Here is an 18,968-nt window from a genome sequence, read left to right on the forward strand (position 1 = left end):
AAAAAAACTCAAAATAAAAATTAAGTCACTGCTCCCCCCAAACTAAAGTGACACATTGTCCCCAATGTGACATTAAAGAAAAAGGAAAGGAAACTTACCTGGGTGCCACATCAATAAGCGGTTGACGCCCATAATAAGCGTCATGCAAGACAACTTGAAAATTGTTGTTGTACTTGCCTTCAAGCTTGGCAAGTGATGAGTTTGAATCAAAGTCAGTACCAACAACACAAGACTTTGGATGATGAGCTTGGGGAGAAGCCTTTCGTAGCTCGCAGAGGATGTAATATGGTGTTGATGAAATATATAGATTTATTGGTGGTTTATTAGTCAATATCATTGATGAAGTCGAATCAGTGATGCCATGTTCTTCCTCATCCCCCAATGTCACAGTATCTACTCTTTCATCTAACAAACCTTCTTCTTGTTGCTCACTCTCCACGTGGCTATTCATACCCTCACTTGTGATTTCATATTCAATGAGTTCCTCTTCACAAGGATCTTGATCTTCAATTGTAGGCTCATTATCTTCCTTGTACTCAACTAATGACCCTTCTTCATTGTAGCAATAACTCTCATAACTTTCATCATTGGAATTATTACATTCTGAATCATGAGCCATTGAATTATCACATAAGGATCTCACCATGTCAGTTAAGCGATTAATCTCTCCTGGAAGTGATTGCATAAGTGCTAGTAGTTGTTCATCTTTTTCAGATTGTTGAGATGAATTTGGGCAATAAGGTGGGTATTGGTGACTCCAACCCTGAAGTGATGGATCCCAATGCCAGTCGTAATCAAAATCTGCCATATTATTCAATAGATCGATTACGTCATAGCCTCTCATTAATAGAGGTGCTCCAGTTGCCTCTGCTCCATAATCAACCCAGCTTCTTGTTTCATCATTAAGTCCATTATAAAAGAGCCACGTAAAACACCCACTTGAGAAGGTGGGATAACATCTCTCTCCATACTCTTTAAATCTCCTCCAAGCAGAATAGAATGGTTCATTGTGTTGTTGGGCAAAATCCTCAAGGTATAGCATCTGGATTTACCTTGCAGGTCAAGCTCATCAATAAAACATTAGTAAAATAAAATAAAACTAAATTAGTACTAAAAAGATAAAAATTTGAAACAACAAAATTAATACTAAAACTAAAAAGAAAAACCAAATTAGAAAAAAATTTAATTTTTAATAATATTAACTATCACTCCCCGGCAACGGCGCCAAAAACTTGTTGCGATATTTTGCACACGCAAGTGTACGTATCGTTTCAAGTAGTAGACTCACTAGGAGTGAGGTCGATCCCACAGGGAGTGTAGTTAAGTACGTTAAAATTAAATTTTTACTTCTATTTGATTAAATAAAAGATAGGAAAAAAAAAACAATGAAGTATAAGAAAAATAGTTGGAAGCAACGATTCGAGAAAATTGATAGTTAATAAACTAGGGTGTCGATTTCAATTGTTTTTATTGAATATGGCCTAACATGATTATTTTCCTAATATTAATTCCTATGCAATAGCAGGTTTACTAAGGTAATTTATAGTCTTCTCAGATATATAAACCTCAATTACATGTAAACTTTCTACTCTCGTGATAAATTTAACATGCAACAGGCATTAAGCATAAAAACCCTATAAGCTATCTAAACCATATAGGTACTCTCGTCCTATATCGAAATTCAGTTCTATTTTACTATAGCATATTTGACACTCACTTCTCAGATCTCGCATCAAAATCATAGACAGATAATTGGTGATCAGGCAATTAAAAGTAATTAAGCACAAATAAAATAGAATACATAGAAATTAGGGGGAAAATTAATCATCTTAAAACCATAAACAATGTTAAACAATATCCATCTAACCCTAATTAAAGTGTTTAGCTACACATGTTCATGGAAGCACAAATACACATATTAACTTTAAGAAAATAGATGAAAATAGAGAAGAGAAGAATGCTGAAAACCCTCTGAAGAATGCCTCCAATATTGCAGTTGATCTCTCCACTTTGCATCTGTATTCTCTCTTTTTTTCTCTCTAAAATTGCTTGCCGAAATAAACTCTATTCTTCCCTTTATATAGGCATTGAAGGCCTAAAAATATGGAAAAAAACGCAATATTTAAATTCCCATTCGGATTTAAATTTTTGGGAAACCTCAAACGAGATATTTTTTTTCTGCTGCGTTGACTGATAGTATTTTGGCCATAACTCTCTCAATATTACTCGGAATTGGACGATTCAAGATGTTCTGGAAAGATAAAAGAGAGATCTAGAACTTTCATGTTTTGACTTTTTCCAAAATCCAATCAAAAAACCGTCGAATTCAGGCTTGAAGTTTCGGCTTCCACAATTTTCTCTATTTTAAATATCATGATATTTTTTATCTTTTTCCCATCTTTTTCTCTGATATTTTTCTAATCTTCTTCTATTTTAAATCTGTAAAAATAAAAGATAACAAGCGTAAAAATGCTCCAAACACGATTAAAACTTAATTAAAAATATACTAAACTTAATCTAAAATTAATACTAAAAATAACCTAACACTCTCTCTCTCTCTCTCTCTCTCTCTCTCTCTCTCTCTCTCTCTCTCTCTCTCTCTCTCTCTCTCTCTCTCTCTCTGAAGATAGTCACACGATATGATCACGAGCCACCACAAGCACAAACGAGTCTTCTCTCTCTCGTCCACTCTTTCTCGTAACATTTTTTTTATTTTGGGATTTATGTATTTTTTGAGATTTTTGTATTTCACAGATCGTCAGAGATCTCGGGGTTGTGGTTTCAGCAGAAGTGTGGCCCCTGATCTCAACTCTTCGGGGCTCTTAAGGACAAATGAAACTTCCATCTTGAGTGCCCACCTAGATGAAGGATCATGTGATGAATGAAAGGCTAGAAAATGATATAGCCAACTTTTAAAAACCGTGGCTTATAACACTATAAGCGACAGTTTAAAACTGTGGCCTATAGTGTCCACTATAGGCGATGGTTTTACACTGTCGACTATGTTGTTCTCCAACTATATTTAACTGTCGCCTATTCTACTCAGTATTCGCGGCACTTGTACATGCGACGGTTTTATGGACAGTACGATAAGAATTGCTTACCTGACAGTGTAAAATTGTCGGGAATTTAAGATTTTTTAAAAGTGTTTGTTGTTAGTTATGTAAAAAAAACGTTATTTTTGTAATAAATATTTTATTGAATATTAAAAATAATCTATCTAAAACAATCAATTCGATTTACTTTTTTGTAGGTTGGATTGGATTAGATTTGAGCTATGGTATAAATTTGATCTAAAATATAAAATCTATACTTAGTGCGAATCGAATGTACTACTAGCTAGCAAAATAGTACATATTGAATTGGATGATCAACATGCATCCAAGTGGATGTTTCGTTCCAGTTTGGTTTAGTACTTCTATTCTAGTTCTCTTTTCAACAGTCTAATTAAGCATCTCCCAAAGGATGAGGAAGTACGATTAATGAAGCTTGCTACTCATAACTAGTTTGTGGCGTTGATCTTCAAATGGGTCTTCATGAAACAACTAAGTACTAAGTACTAAGTACTAAGTAGCAAGAGTGTAGTCGTTGTCCACCTAACCTAACGCCCACCTACGACTTGTCCAGGATCCCAACACAAAAACCCTCAAAATTTACAAAGGGAAATTTACATAGTATACTAACTTTTGTCATTTTTTTACAAAAATACTGCGAGGTGGTATTTTTTACTTTTTTACTGTGTTTTTTTTATAAGTTTCATACTGCAGTATATTGTGTTAAGTTTCACTGGTGTTCTACTGGTATTTTACTAGTGTTCTACTGTTGTTTTGAGTTATATTGCTTTGTGTTTTACTGGTGTTTTATAAAAACACAGTATTTTTGAAAAAATTTCCGTGTGACAGTATTTTTGTAAAAGTAAACCCAAATTTCAGTATTTTTGTAAATTTCCCATAATTATTAAACTTTTGGGCCCCCAATACTCACGGGCTAACCAAGTTTACATTACATGGGCAAGTTCAAAATTTGATATTAGAGAATTGTAATTTGGAATAATTACATAATATACCATTTTTTTAAAATAAAATTATATTTTTATGTTTAAATGTTTTTTTTATATATTTTTACGATTTTTTATAGAAACAACACGAAAATAACAAGAAAATTACACAAAATTAACTTGAAAATAACATCAAAATAACAACAAAAAATAACATACATATAACAAAAAATTAACAACAGTACAATATAAAAAGACTGTATTTTCTGTAAATAAAATCAAAAAAATCGTAAAAATATTTAAAATTTCATGAAACTGTATTTTGTAATTTTTTTTTGTTGTTTTGTGTATTTGTGAAATAATACCTTTTAACTTTTATGTTTTTTATACCATTATTAATTTTTCTTTTACTTGAGGTAATTTTCATTTTTATGGGTTTTAAGGTTTGATGAGTTTGAAAAAATATAATTTTTTTTCAAAAAAAAATTATTTTAAGGAAATTTTTTAGAAAAAAGTTAAAAAGAAAATATAGAAAAAAAAAAAAACATATAAGGTAACTAGTTACCCTCCTTAAGTTGGTACTTGATTACCCTTACTTGGTTTTCTCATGTTTTTAATTTTTTCTCTAAAATAACATCTTTAGAAGAAAAAAAAAAATAAAGTCATAATTTTACACAGAAAGTATCAAAACCCATAAAATTTTTAATTTTCTCTCTTTTTTTTTTTTTTTTTTTTTTTTTTTATAGTTTTTCATTATTATTATTATTATTTGAATGTTTCATTTTTTCCATATAGTAATTTCTATTATTGAGCTAATTATTTTTTTGATTTATTTCCTTGATTTTCTTGCCTCTATTTATTTATTTTTTTTCGTATTTCTCTATTTGTATTTTTTTTATTTTCTTCATTAGTTTGGAAGAATTACGTTAAAAAAAAAAAATGTCAAAAGGCCAGAGTAAAGGGATTTTTTCTATCCAAAAAATTTTATTGTATATCTTAATTGGATACTAAACTAATTTATAGGTCACACACATAAGAAAGATATACCTCTAAAAATCTATAATATAGGAAAAAAAAAATGTTTTTGTCCCACTAACATATCTATAAAAAGAAAAATAGATCAGTATGAGCAAATTAAGTAAATAATAAACCATGAAAAATTTTCTTTTATAATGTAATAACTATAATTTATTTGTAATGTCACCATTGCTAATAGCATAATCATTATCTCTAAGTTTCTTTTAAACCAATAGAAACGTGAATCGGCAAGGAGACCCGATTTCCGTGCTGCTATTTGGTTTGGTAATAATAGAATACCTTATAATGCTGCTCCAATATCAAATTCATCAGCAGAATTTCAAGTATCTGCAAACATTTGAAGTAGGTTAGATTATGCATGATTTAATTTGATCAATTATCATATGCTAATGATATTCTCAGTATGAGAACATGAGCATCTATCTTGGTCGCTAATGACTGCATATTTCATCTATCAAATTTCATGAATCTTTATTTAGTAAATGACAAAGTGAGTCTCATAATTATTCCAAGCAAAAAAAAAAAAATGGTTCTTGTAATGCCACAGGGGATATTTTGGTGGCAAGTGGAATAATACTAAAACACTGCATAATTTTGAATGCAAACAATTTTGACTCAGCTGCTTAAATTATGATAATGTAGGTGTTGAATGAAGCAAGAGAATAAGGACAAGATGACCGTACAACAAGTCTGATAAGATGAAAAAGGAACAATTTTAATTATGTGAATGTAGAACCGACCATATATAGACCAAAAGATTGAAATAACAGTGGGAAAGGCATGCCATGGGAGCAATCATAAACCATAAAAGAAAAATAAAAACAAAAAACAGAGTAAAAACTACCATTTAAGCATGACACTATGACAGTCATTGTAGTATAGTTTATTATTACTGTCACAAAGCTTGCTTTATAATAATGTTGTATAAGATCAGTAACATAATCCTAGGCTTTGTAAAACATTAAAAGCTTCAATGATATATGAACAGTAGTATCATCAGATAATTTATGCTCAATTACATGTGGAACTGCCCAAAATGTTAGTATTTAAGAGTTTGTGTCCTATGCATTATGAAACATATGCTAATGATATTCTCAGTATTTGAGAACATGAGCATCTATCTTGGTTGTTAATGACTGCATATTTTGTTAGAGAGTCCCACATTGGCAATGTGTGGAAAGATAATAGAATATATAAGAGGAATAGGCTACTCCTCCCATTGTCAATTAGTTTTGAGATGGAACCTCATTCATCTTATACATCTAGGTACATACAAAGATATTTTACTATTCTTTATATATTAATTTACTTCTGGCATTACCAATATATGTGAAATCTATATTTTTTGAAATAGAATTTCATGTCTATTCATTCTCTTCAGGGAATGATATTTAAATATTCTAAATGTACAATAAATTTGTACAATTCACATTCTATTCAATAATCAAATATACTTTTATCTTGATTATAAGTGTGTCCGTACTACAGGTACGCGACTACTATTATTTAATTTCACACATGATATATAGATTTTATACACTTTGATTGTGTGTGGTATCTCATCTTTTGGTTGTTTCCACTTTCTTCTGGAAATATTTGAGTAGTAAATAATGTCATTGATTATTTAAAATCATTACATTCACTTCGGGGAATGACGTTGAATAAGTAGAACATTATTATAAATTTCTTAAAAATTTATTACTTGTTCATCCATAAAAAATATAAGAAATTATTCAACAACTTCTTTTACGATATTTCAAAGAATATATGAATGCAATTTTTGCATAGTCTCTAAGATGTATGCAAAATTTAATCTTTAACATATGTCAGATTCAATAATTTCTAACATTGCAAGTAATAACAATGTATAATAACATGACTAATACGAGAAATCTTTAAAAGTGATTGACTTCAATTCGTATCATTCTCTGCAAGGGAATGATGAACAATAAATATTGCCTCATGTATTTAAATAACATTAGTCATGCTCATTGTTATTCTTATACTTTAATGTTTCAATGCAATTTTCTTAACATTCTTTTTAGGTATTCAAAACCTACTATAAAATTGCATCAATAATAATCATTTTTAATGATTCTTTAGTTGTATTCACATAAATACAATCATTTTTTTTTTTTGACAAATATAAAATATTTACTTCAGGAAATGTTTGTCAAAATCTATATCGATATTAGATTACTTTTCATTGTCCTCAAAGAATACAAGAACATATATATAAATATGTATTCATCTCTTTCATTATATATCCATCAACTATATAATGAATATTACGTTTGCATAATCTTCAGGATATATGCAAGATTTTATTGAGGACGCATAATCATCAGGATATATGCAATATTTTATCGAGGATGTATAATCTTCAGGATATATGCAATTTTTTATCGATGACGCATAATCTTCAGGATATATGCAATTTTTTATCGATGATGCATAATCTTTAGGATATATGCAATATTTTATCGATGATACATAATCTTCTGGATATATGTATAATTTATATAGATTTTCTCTATCATATCATAGGCACACATATATTGTAAATATTATGAATGATAAGAACATAATATATATATATATATGAAATCAATAATAAATATATAAAAATATATACATACATATATAATATATAGATATATAGATAAAAAAAGAAAAAGGAAACCAAATGATTCTTGAAATTGTTTCCGTCAGAGGAGTATATATATAAATATATATTTAGTGTATTTTGACTTTGAAACAATTCAAGAACTTTAACAAGATACTTACATTGGGACTTGGGCAGAGACTTATGCTTGAAGCTTGGGCAGAGACTCATGCTTGAAGCTTAGGCAGAGACTCGTGCTGATAACGTGTTATAAAATAATATAAAATAATATAAAGTAGATGAAAAGAAAGAAGAAGAAGATGAAGAGAGAAAGAGAAAGTGAATGAGAATTTCTGAGTTGTTTATTCCAATGGGGTGAACTCCTATTTATACAAATATAAGAGTGAGATATTAAGAAACTAAGAAAAAGGAAAACTAAGAAAAAGATGAATGTTGATTACAATTAATGGCAATAAATAAAAGATTTGGACATCCACATAATTATTAATATTTACAACAATAAACAAATTATATATATTTATTATCATAATAAACATATTAGATTAATAACAGCATTGTAAACATTAATAATACTAATCAAATGTTTAATAAATATATAAACATATTAGATTAATAATTTATAAACATTATCAATAATTAATTTTTCCTAAGTCTTATATAAATAAACAATGAACATGCATATTTTTCCTTACAAAAAAAAAAAAAAAGTAAAATAAAATAAACATACATATTTTGTTTATAAATTTATATATTAAAGATATTAGATTAATAATTTATAAATATTATCAATAAAAAATATAAACATAATATTTATATATAATTTCATATTTGGTTATAGTTTCGTTTCTTAAAACAAAATAAATATAAATGTTTTATTTTAAAACTTATTTATGAATTTTTAATAAACAAATTATATTAATTTCATTAAAATATTATCATAATAAACATATTAGATCAATAATAGTATTATAAACATTATTAATAGTCAAATATTTAATAAATATGTATATACATTATTTATAAAACATAAACAAAAAATTTTAAATATGTTCGTATATATATATATAATTTTGTATTAAATTTTAGTAAACATATTATTTTAGTAATATATCAAAATATAAATATTGACTTATATATTTTTTATATTTAGCTTTATGCGTTTTAAAAAAAATAATAATTAAAAATAATCAACATGTTAAAATGGTAAACATTTATGTTTATTTTTATTATATAATGTGAATATGATGATTATTTGTAAATATTTATAAAATTGTATAGAATTGTGTAATTATGTCTATTTGCACATTTTTTGTAATATAATTAATTTACTTGTATAAAATTAAAAATTGCCCTTTAGTGTATTTCTTTTTAAATATTTTATTATAATTATGGATTATAATCTAATGTAGGTGTTAAAAATTATTTTAGCTATAGGTAAATATAGACTAGATAATTTTTCTTATTATTTTTCTTTTTAGGAATTTGATTTATTGTATGTTGAAATTTTGGCAAGACAAAAATATTATAATGGATGATAGAGTAAATTAAAAAAAAAAAAAATACAAATTTGCTAATTTTTATGATACTTTAGAACTTATTTCAAATTTTTAATATTTTTTTTTACTTTTATATCATGAAATATAGCATATAATTTTTTAAAATTTATTTATTTATTCATTTATTAAGGAGCTTAAAATTTTTTATCGTCTTAGGTCTCTATTTTTTATCACAATTTTTTTCTTCGTAATTATTATTTTATCAATACAAATAAGAATTTTCGTAACATTGTGAATCACAATTTTGTATATTAATATATATATTTTCAATAAAAACAAGGTATGAGAAATTTAAAAAGAGCTAAATGAAAAGACTATAGAGAAGCACTACTATGATTAATTGACATCTGATGAATGCATGGGAGGAGACCAAAAATAAAGCAAGAAAAGACTTAAAAAGATATATGTATATGAGTTGTCACTAATAAAACTATACTTCTTGATAAAGATTTAGTACAATTAATGAATGTTGGAGAAGATAAAACCAAAATACATGTGAAATAAAAGAATAAACCTATTAGAAAGAAATAGATAAGAAAAAAGTAAATAATTTTCTAAAGATCATTTCTTTTGTTTAAAAAAGAAAAGTGTAATAACTATAAGAATATTTTTATTTTAAGAAATATATTTCTATTTAAGGAAATAAAATAAATAATTGATTTTGTGATAAATGAATATTTTATATTCATTGAATCTGGACAAAATCATTTACGTAATATTCTATATATGGTCAGATTTAAATATTCATTACCTGATTTAATTTCCTGAATTAATTGTCAAAATATTCTGACAATTAATGTGGCGCAGATACTGATGGAGTATCTCACCTATAAATATAGGGTCTCGGTCCCCGAGCTCCTCACTCATTCTGTTCATAACATCAAATTCCATCTAAAGAGAGTTGAGAGAGCGAGGAAGCCCGATTACCCACATGAACAAGTTTCCTTTGCAGATCAAAGCTTATGTGGGTTTGAAGCTCAAGAATCAATGGCTGGAGGTATTTCGATCCTTAAGTTTTATAGTGTATATATTTGTTTATTCCGCATATTATATACACATACATATGTTTCTGTTTATACTTATAAATGTCTAACAGTTGGTATCAGAGCGGATTATATATCTCTGCCTTGATTTATTTTGAGTTTTATATATATATATACTTTTACGGGGTTCTTCATTTATAATATAAATTATATATATTTTATATATATATATACTTTCATATTATATAATCCCGATTATATATATACATTCATACTCAATTCTTTTATATACATATATATATTCATATTCATATTCATCTTCATATATAAATACATATATATATTTATATTCATATACATCTTCATATATAAATATATATATACATACGTATATGATCGTTCTTAATTTATATATATATTATATATATATTCATATTCTTATAATTCTGACATTTTAATTCAATCTACGTATATACATATATATATTCATATTTTAATTTTGTTTATATATATTATTGTTGGGTTTTATGCCCTAAATAAAACTCATTTCAATATAATCAGATTTACTTATTAATATAGATCAGAAATAACATTTAATGTTGCATGGTTCACATAATTTATTTCATGATTATATGTACATAATGTATAACTTCATCTGAAACCCTTTTCACATACTTGATCCTGTTTATTGTGCCGTCAACACATTGGAAAGTAAACATGACTATGTGAATAAAGTTTCCTAGATTTATCAGACATAGGGCATTGGTTAAAGTAAAACTCAGGTTGGATGCATGGAGTATGCATCGGAAGGGACCGATATTGAACTTTGACTTAGATTTAATTAAACTTACCGTAAAATCTATTCAAGTCAATATCGCCTAGTTGATCCTAGATCAAATGTTCTTAATCCTGTTATGATTAGGCTCAATCTCGAAAGGCTATTCGTGTTCTTTGATTTGTTAGTTAAGCCTACTTTTAGGTCAGGGTGATACGTACATTTTGGGAACACGGTAGTGCAATTGAGTGGGAGCCACTCTCTCTCTCTTCCTCATTGAGATTTCGAAATTCTTAGTGTATGAGTAGTGCCCACACACATCAAGTGATACCTCAATCATAGTGAGGAAGATCGTGAAGAAAGACTTTCAGCAAGAAGGAGGTTTCAGCATCAAAGATTCAGAGAAAGAGATCCAGGTTCAGATATTGATAATGCTCTGCTACAGAAAGGAATCAAGGGCTAGATATCTGAACGGAAGGAGTCATTTAATTCCGCTGCACCCAATGTAAGGTTTCCTAAACTTTATATGTGTTTATTTCATCGTTTTAGAAAGTTCATATTTAGGGTGTTAATAAACATACTTGTGAGTAGATCTAAGATCCTGGTAAAATAAATTCCAACAACTGGTATCAGAGCCATGATAATTGATTTACTTGCAAGAAATCTGGACTTTAAAACGATTGTTTGTTTGTTTTTGGATGGTATCATGTTGTATTGAGTGTTATTTGATGATTGATTGATGTTTGTGAATTTTCGTGAAAAATAATTGCGATTCTGTTTCTGGAATTATTTTTATTGGATAGTATGGAAAAAATTAAGCAAGTTACTTTTTTACAGAACTCAATTTTGATTTAATTTGAATTAGTTATGATTTTTTGAAGATTCGGAAAAATCAGAGCTGTGCTGAAATTTTCCTGCGATCGCGAAAACTGTCCGTACAGCTCACAATTTTTTCGTTTTTCTTCGATTTTTCATGCTTTTTCATGGAATTAACTTCCGATTTTTTGTGTAGTTCTATATTTATACTATTACTATTCCTAATTCAATTCTAATTATCATTATGAATTAATTTAATATTTTTTAAATTTAATTCAAGATATTAGTGTAATTTGAATTTAAAATAGTTAGTATCTATCTTTTTTGTTTAATTATCTATCTTATTTTTAAATTTGATTATATCTTATCTTATTTTTAAATTTAAGGTCAGATTTTAAATTTTTAAATTAATTTTTTTTTAATAATTTGACCTTATTTAAATTTAAAATAAGATAACTATAATCATGTAATTTTAAATAGATATAAGATATTTTGCTAACTTTTAAATTTTGTTATTTTATTTATTTAAATTACATTTAAAATCTGAAAAAGATATTCATTTATCTTTTTTAATTTTTTATTTAATTTTTATTTATAAAATAACATTTAAATTTTAAAAGTAGTTAGCAAATTTTGAAATGATATTTAGGTTGGTTGAAATCTAATTTTTCAAAATTGTAGGTTTAATTTTAATTTTAAATTATTTTTAAATTTTCGAATTTTTCAATTTTTTTTTTAAATTATCGAAAATTATTTTTTTATTTAATTAATTATTTTCGAAATTAATTATTTAATTTAAAATTAAATAAATCCTACATCCAACTATCCAACTAACCTTGTTGCAGGAGTATGTGTTTTAGCTTGTGTGTAAGTTTTCAAAACCTATTATTACTTGATTGCAAATAGCCATGGTTACTTTTTGCCAGATCTAATGATCTGATGGCTCCCTTGGTCAAGTTAATAATTTGTAACAGGTATATTTACAATCTTCTTTCATCTGTGTATGACCTAGCAACATGATAGGACCCATCCAAAGTGTGCCTGTGTGAGCCTATGTGTTTAATTTTATTATAGATGCATATAGGTTGTTGTTGCTAAAATAAATTATCATAGTTCTTGATAGAATTTATTTAGGCCCATTTAGTTTTTGGGCCTATTCAATTAATAACAGTTGTTCTTATTAAGGTTAAATTCCTCTCTTTTGGGCCTTGTGTGAGAGTTGGGAGCCATAGTAGTGGGTACGACATACTGAACCCAGCACCCCCTCACATGAACCACCCCAATTGTGAAGACCCATTTGCCTGATTTGAATAACTGTACTAGGTTAATTAAACTAGTTTAACCTAATAAAATTGATTAGCAACATAATTAATTTCATTTATTTTGAAATTAATTTAAGAAAAATATAGTTTAAAGAATTTTTTATTCTAAGCTAAACTATATGTATTTTCTTGTATTTAATTAAATATAGAATTATAACCATCTAGATTCTTTCTGGAGCTTAATTTAAATTTTTCATTAAATATTCCTATTTAAGTTGATATTTAGTATCTCTAACTAATCAACTTAAATCTGAATATCTTTTGAATTTCAAATTTCAAAATTAAGTTAAGGAATTTTAGGCATTGGTTATTAAGATTCTTTAGATATTTTTTAAGTTAATATCTTTTCGAATATTAACTTAAAATGGAATATTTTAGATATTTTTTAAGTTAATATCGTTTCGAATATTCACTTAAAATGGAATATTTTCAAATTAAGTGGTTACAACTTAATTTCTGATATTTAATCAAATTTAAATTTGAAAAAAAATATTTAAGTTCTAGATTTTTTCTAATACAACTTAAATTAGATATTTTTTTTCAAAATTTGTGGAAAGGATACTTAGTCAAATAAGATATTTTCTAGATAGTTATTTCTAGACTACTTATTATTTCTAATATTAAATAGGAAAATATTATATATTCTGAAATTAATTATTTTAAATAATTAATTTTGGTACAATTTATTTTAAGTATATTTTTTCCTAGTATTAAACTAGAGATTAATAATGAAGCCTTCTCTACACTTAATTATTTATTTCTTGAATTTAATACATTTAATTAATTTGATAATTAAATATCTAAGTTGATTTTTATCATCATACTTAAATATTTCTTTTTCATGACATTTAATTAAATAGAAAATTATTTTTAGTTGAAATTTATTTTTTCAACTAAATTTAAATAATTTTCAAAATATATTTTTTCTTTATTTAATTAATAAAATTTCGAAATTGCTTTTCTTAAATGCTGGAGTTTCAAATTTTATTTGAAAAATAGATTAAGTTGTAAATTAATTATTTATTTTAATTAATTCTTGGATCAACTTAAATCAATGATTTTTTCATTTATTGATTAATTTAAAATAAATTGAATTAAAGTATATTATTAGAAATTAAATTAATTAGTCAAAGGAAAATCTAGATAGATGATATATTTGCTTGAAGTATTTTTCTAGTGTATTTAATTAAATAGAAAATTAATATTTAAGTTGATTTTCATCATCATACTTAAATATTTGAAATTTTTCTTATATATTTAATTAAATAGGAAAATTATATTTTTTTGTTGTAAATTAATTTAATTAATTAATTTTGGGCCAACATTAAATTAGAATAGTTTTTCCAGGATTTATTTTTTATTTTAATATGCATTTTTTGAAAAATTGTATTCTTAAATGCTTTAATTTTTCGAAATGCAATATATATTTATAGAAAATAAAATTTTAGTTGTAAATTAATTTAAATTAATTTTTTAACAACTTAAATTGAACATTTTTCTAAATATTTATTGTAAATTATTACTAAGATGGAAATAATTTATGTTATTTTCATATAAATATTAAATTAAAATTTATATTTAGAATTTTTCATTCTAAATTGGAAATTTTAATTAAATAAATATATATTTAAAATAAATAAAATAAATAAAGAGAATCAAAGAAAATACAACTCTCTTTAAATAATGAGCTTTATTATTAAGATATTCGATCTCCATTGTGGGTTTTACACCGCGTTTGTTTTAGTGAGTAATCCTCCCAAATGGAGGAACGTTCATTAGCAACTTCGCACCGTTTAACCTCGCATGATAAGTAGTTTGTAAGTGTTTTGTATGGTATGGATCACCCTAATGGTGGCGACCATACTTGACTTGCAAATTATGAAACAATGGTGGAAGCTCATAAGATAGAATTGCCTTGACTCTCGCCTAAACGGGACAACGCTGAATTCCAATCTTGATCGAATAAAAGGTTGCTAGAATGTTTAACATTTTAGACGAGCTGACAACTCTATTCAATGGATGGTAGCTTTGACTCTCGCCTAAACGGGACACTGATATCAGTTTGTTGAAAACCTTGGAAATTATCTAGGATTGTATGTTTTAGTATTTTAACTTGTCATTCCTACTTGCTATATGCTTATAATTTCTGAATTGTGTATGAATTTATATTGAACCATGTTATTTTCTGTTATTAACTCGTAGTTTAATTTCGAATCTTCATTGTTGGTCTAACTTGGCTTGTTTATCTAATGAGATAAATCCCTAGTGGATTTTCACCATTAGACATACATAATAGTGTTAGATCTCGAATGATAAATATTGTATATGCGACATCTAGTTGTTCATCAATTGATGACACCTTAGACTAGTATTTTTACGATATGAAACAAGAAGATTGTATAAATAAGATTACTTTGACTTTCGCTAATCGAAGCATCGTTGGATTCTTATTTATAAACGAAATTATCCTAATTCCTCTTAGCTTATTCATTTCGAATTAGCTCAATAACATATCATTGGATGAATGGTCTATAAATCATTTCATGTCATTATATTTTCTCTTAAGAAATTAAATGACGCATATGATTATAATCCCGAAATTCTATTCCCAATTGATATAAATCCTCAATCTTAGAAATCTCCTACTTGTATGGGCAAATCTGACTTAGAGTTATATTAGTAGTGGTGGTCCAAGATAGAATTACTCATAATATTTGGTATAAATTTAAGTCTTTGACTTTAATTTTAGATTCCAAACAGAAATTTTCTTATATATTTCTAATTCCAGAATACAATACAGTTACACTTTCTAAAGTGTCGAACATCCATCTTTAATTAATGGATTCAAACTGTATGGAATATGAGTTAGGTATTCTGTGACCAGGATCCACTTGCACTATTCTAAGAATTCTTTGATGTAACTAAACCTAAGTCATCAAAAGACACTACCACACTTTTTTTAATCTATGGCATTTGTATCTTGTTCATAGTGGATTTGACAAGATCGATCTCTGCAAAGAGTTAATATGCCTATATCCACTGAAAGTAGTTCAACTCATTCGCAGATGGATGTACATTCAGGGGTGGATATGAGTTTTTCGTTGTATTCTTAAAAAGATAACTCTAGATTATACCTTTTAGCAAGAAATTTGAAATGTTTAAATATTTCATTAATTTCTAGCAATGGTTAAAACCATTAAGGTAAGTGGTTAAAGATCTTGCGAACTGATAGGGGTGGAGAAATAGTTAGTAGATATGCAGTTCAAAGATCATTAAATTGATTTTTGAATTATATCCAAACTTACCTCCCCAGAAATTTCGAGTTGCATGTTGATGATTAGTTACTAGTCGTTGCCTAATTCCTTCTATGGTAATACAATTTCAGAATGATGTAATGGTTGTATACTTAATGTAAATCATTACTAGATTCATGGATGACCTAATCAAAATCTTAAGAAAAGCTAGAACTGTTAACCATGGTTTCTTAGCTATTCTAAGTGATTAGGGGTGGACCATCCCATGGTCAATAGATAAGAAAGTGTTTGTTCAAACAAATACTACTTTTCTAAGATAATGACTAAGTCTAAAAACAAGTAGCAAATAAAGGAGATATTTATTTCTTGATTCCAAAAGTGTTCTATCATCTTATTTGACATATGATGATCCCACTGCCTCTGTTGTCTTGTCACAACCGAAGAGATAAATACCATTTAGTTTTTCTTAGACATAATTCACGGTACCTTGTCGTAGTGGGAGAGTTTCTAGGAACTCACCTTCTTTTGACTTGGGAGACACTAGTGATTTAAATCCATTGTGAGTTTAAACAAGTAATGGATTGTCAAGATAAGAAACTAAGAAGAAAGCCAATAGAACTATGGTTTAATCCATTCACATGGAATAACCTAAAGTTTTCTACTACAAGGACATAAAAGGAAATTTTCGTTTATAAGTCTATTCAGTAGACTTAACACAACTTCCTGTTCCTAGTATTATAGGTTTGAGTTTATCTAAACCTATGGCTTGTGGTATACCTGGTAATTACTTACTCTAATGCAAGCAACTTACTTTAGTAAGATGCTGAAGCATTTTCTTTCTAATGGCAATCTATAGAAGCTTCACAACTTCTTAGGCATAGATTTTATTTATCTAAGGAAAAGTCTCAACTATTCCAGAAAAGATAAAGCCATGAAAGAATTTCTTATATCAACAGTGAGAGGTCTTAGATATGCTTTTGCATGCCTTAGACCAGACACCTGCTGTTGAGTGGGAGTAATGAGTAGGTATCAGATTAATCCAGGAGAAGAACATTGGAAGACAATCAAGTAAATCTTAAGATAAAGAAGAGGAACTATATGTTAGTCTATAAGGGTGTGTTTAAAACTCTTAGACTATACCATATCAGATTTCGAAATTTGCCTTTGTGCTAGTAAATCTTTCTGATAAGATGGTGGTTACTCTGGGGGTGGAATAGTGATTTTGGAGAAGTGTAAAAACCTATCTGAAGTCTCTAGGTCTACCAGAGAGAGACTGAATGTTAAAGTCGGCAGAAAGGTACTTATTCCGCCTAAGGAAAGTTCTATACATCTTTGGCATCATTCCAAATTGCCTTAAACTACTAGTGTTAATTTCCTGATTAACCAAAAGTAGTTGCCAAAGATATAGAATCCAAAAGATCCCAAGAGAGTAGACATATAGAGAGGAATTTCACATTATCAATGATTTTGTGATTAAAGGAAGAGTAATGGTGGAGAAAAGGTTGTGTTTAATTCAACCTTTCAGATCCTATTACGAGGAGTTTACTACTACTACACTTGATTTGTATATCAAGGTGTTGAGATTATTTGAAACGCACTTTTTGTTTTATATTAGTGCAAGTGGGAGTTTGTTGGGTTTTATGCCCTAAATAAAACTCATTTCAATATAATCAGATTTACTTATTAATATAGATCAGAAATAACATTTAATGTTGCATGGTTCACATGATTTATTTCATGATTATATGTACATAATGTATAAATTCATCTGAAACCCTTTTCACATACTTGATCATGTTTATTGTGTCGTCAACACATTGGAAAGTAAACATGACTATGTGAATAAAGTTTCCTAGATTTATCAGACATAGGGTTTTACTGATATGATAATCTACAACAGAGTTTACTTGCATTTGGAGAAATGCTATGTTCTTTCCAGAGCATTGGTTAAAGTAAAGCTCAGGTTGGATGCATAGAGTATGCATCGGAAGGGACCGATATTGAACTTTGACTTAGATTTAATTAAACTTACCGTAAAATCTATTCAAGTCAATATCGTCAAGTTGATCCTAGATCAAATGTTCTTAATCCTGTTATGATTAGGCTCAATCTTGAAAGGCTATTCGTGTTCTTTGATTTGTTAGTTAAGCCTACTTTTAGATCAGGGTGATACGTACATTAAGATAGGTTGAATATTTTATATAGCACATTAAGTTTCATAAAACTTCATAAAATTATTCATAAAATATTCATAAAACTTCCTAAAATGAATAAAATATGAATAAAATGTAAGTAATTTTGTGGTTTCACATAAGAAAACATGAACTTGGGACAAATGCTCATATCTAGAACGGTTTTTAATGATCTTCGGACGACCACACTAGGAGCACTAATCTCAGTGATTGTCTACTATGTTAATAACGAAATTACTTTTAGGTAGATCCCAATACCTAATGTCAAAGTGAAAATATAATTTTATATAATTAGGGAGTAGCCACAACATCCTTATTTGTATAAAATTATATATTAATTAAAATTCACCTTAATGGACATAACTTGTAATTAATTATATATGTATAATAATTTTACCCCACAGGGATT

The sequence above is a fragment of the Cannabis sativa genome, chromosome 9, assembly GCF_029168945.1.
Source record: "Cannabis sativa cultivar Pink pepper isolate KNU-18-1 chromosome 9, ASM2916894v1, whole genome shotgun sequence".
NCBI lineage: Eukaryota > Viridiplantae > Streptophyta > Magnoliopsida > Rosales > Cannabaceae > Cannabis > Cannabis sativa.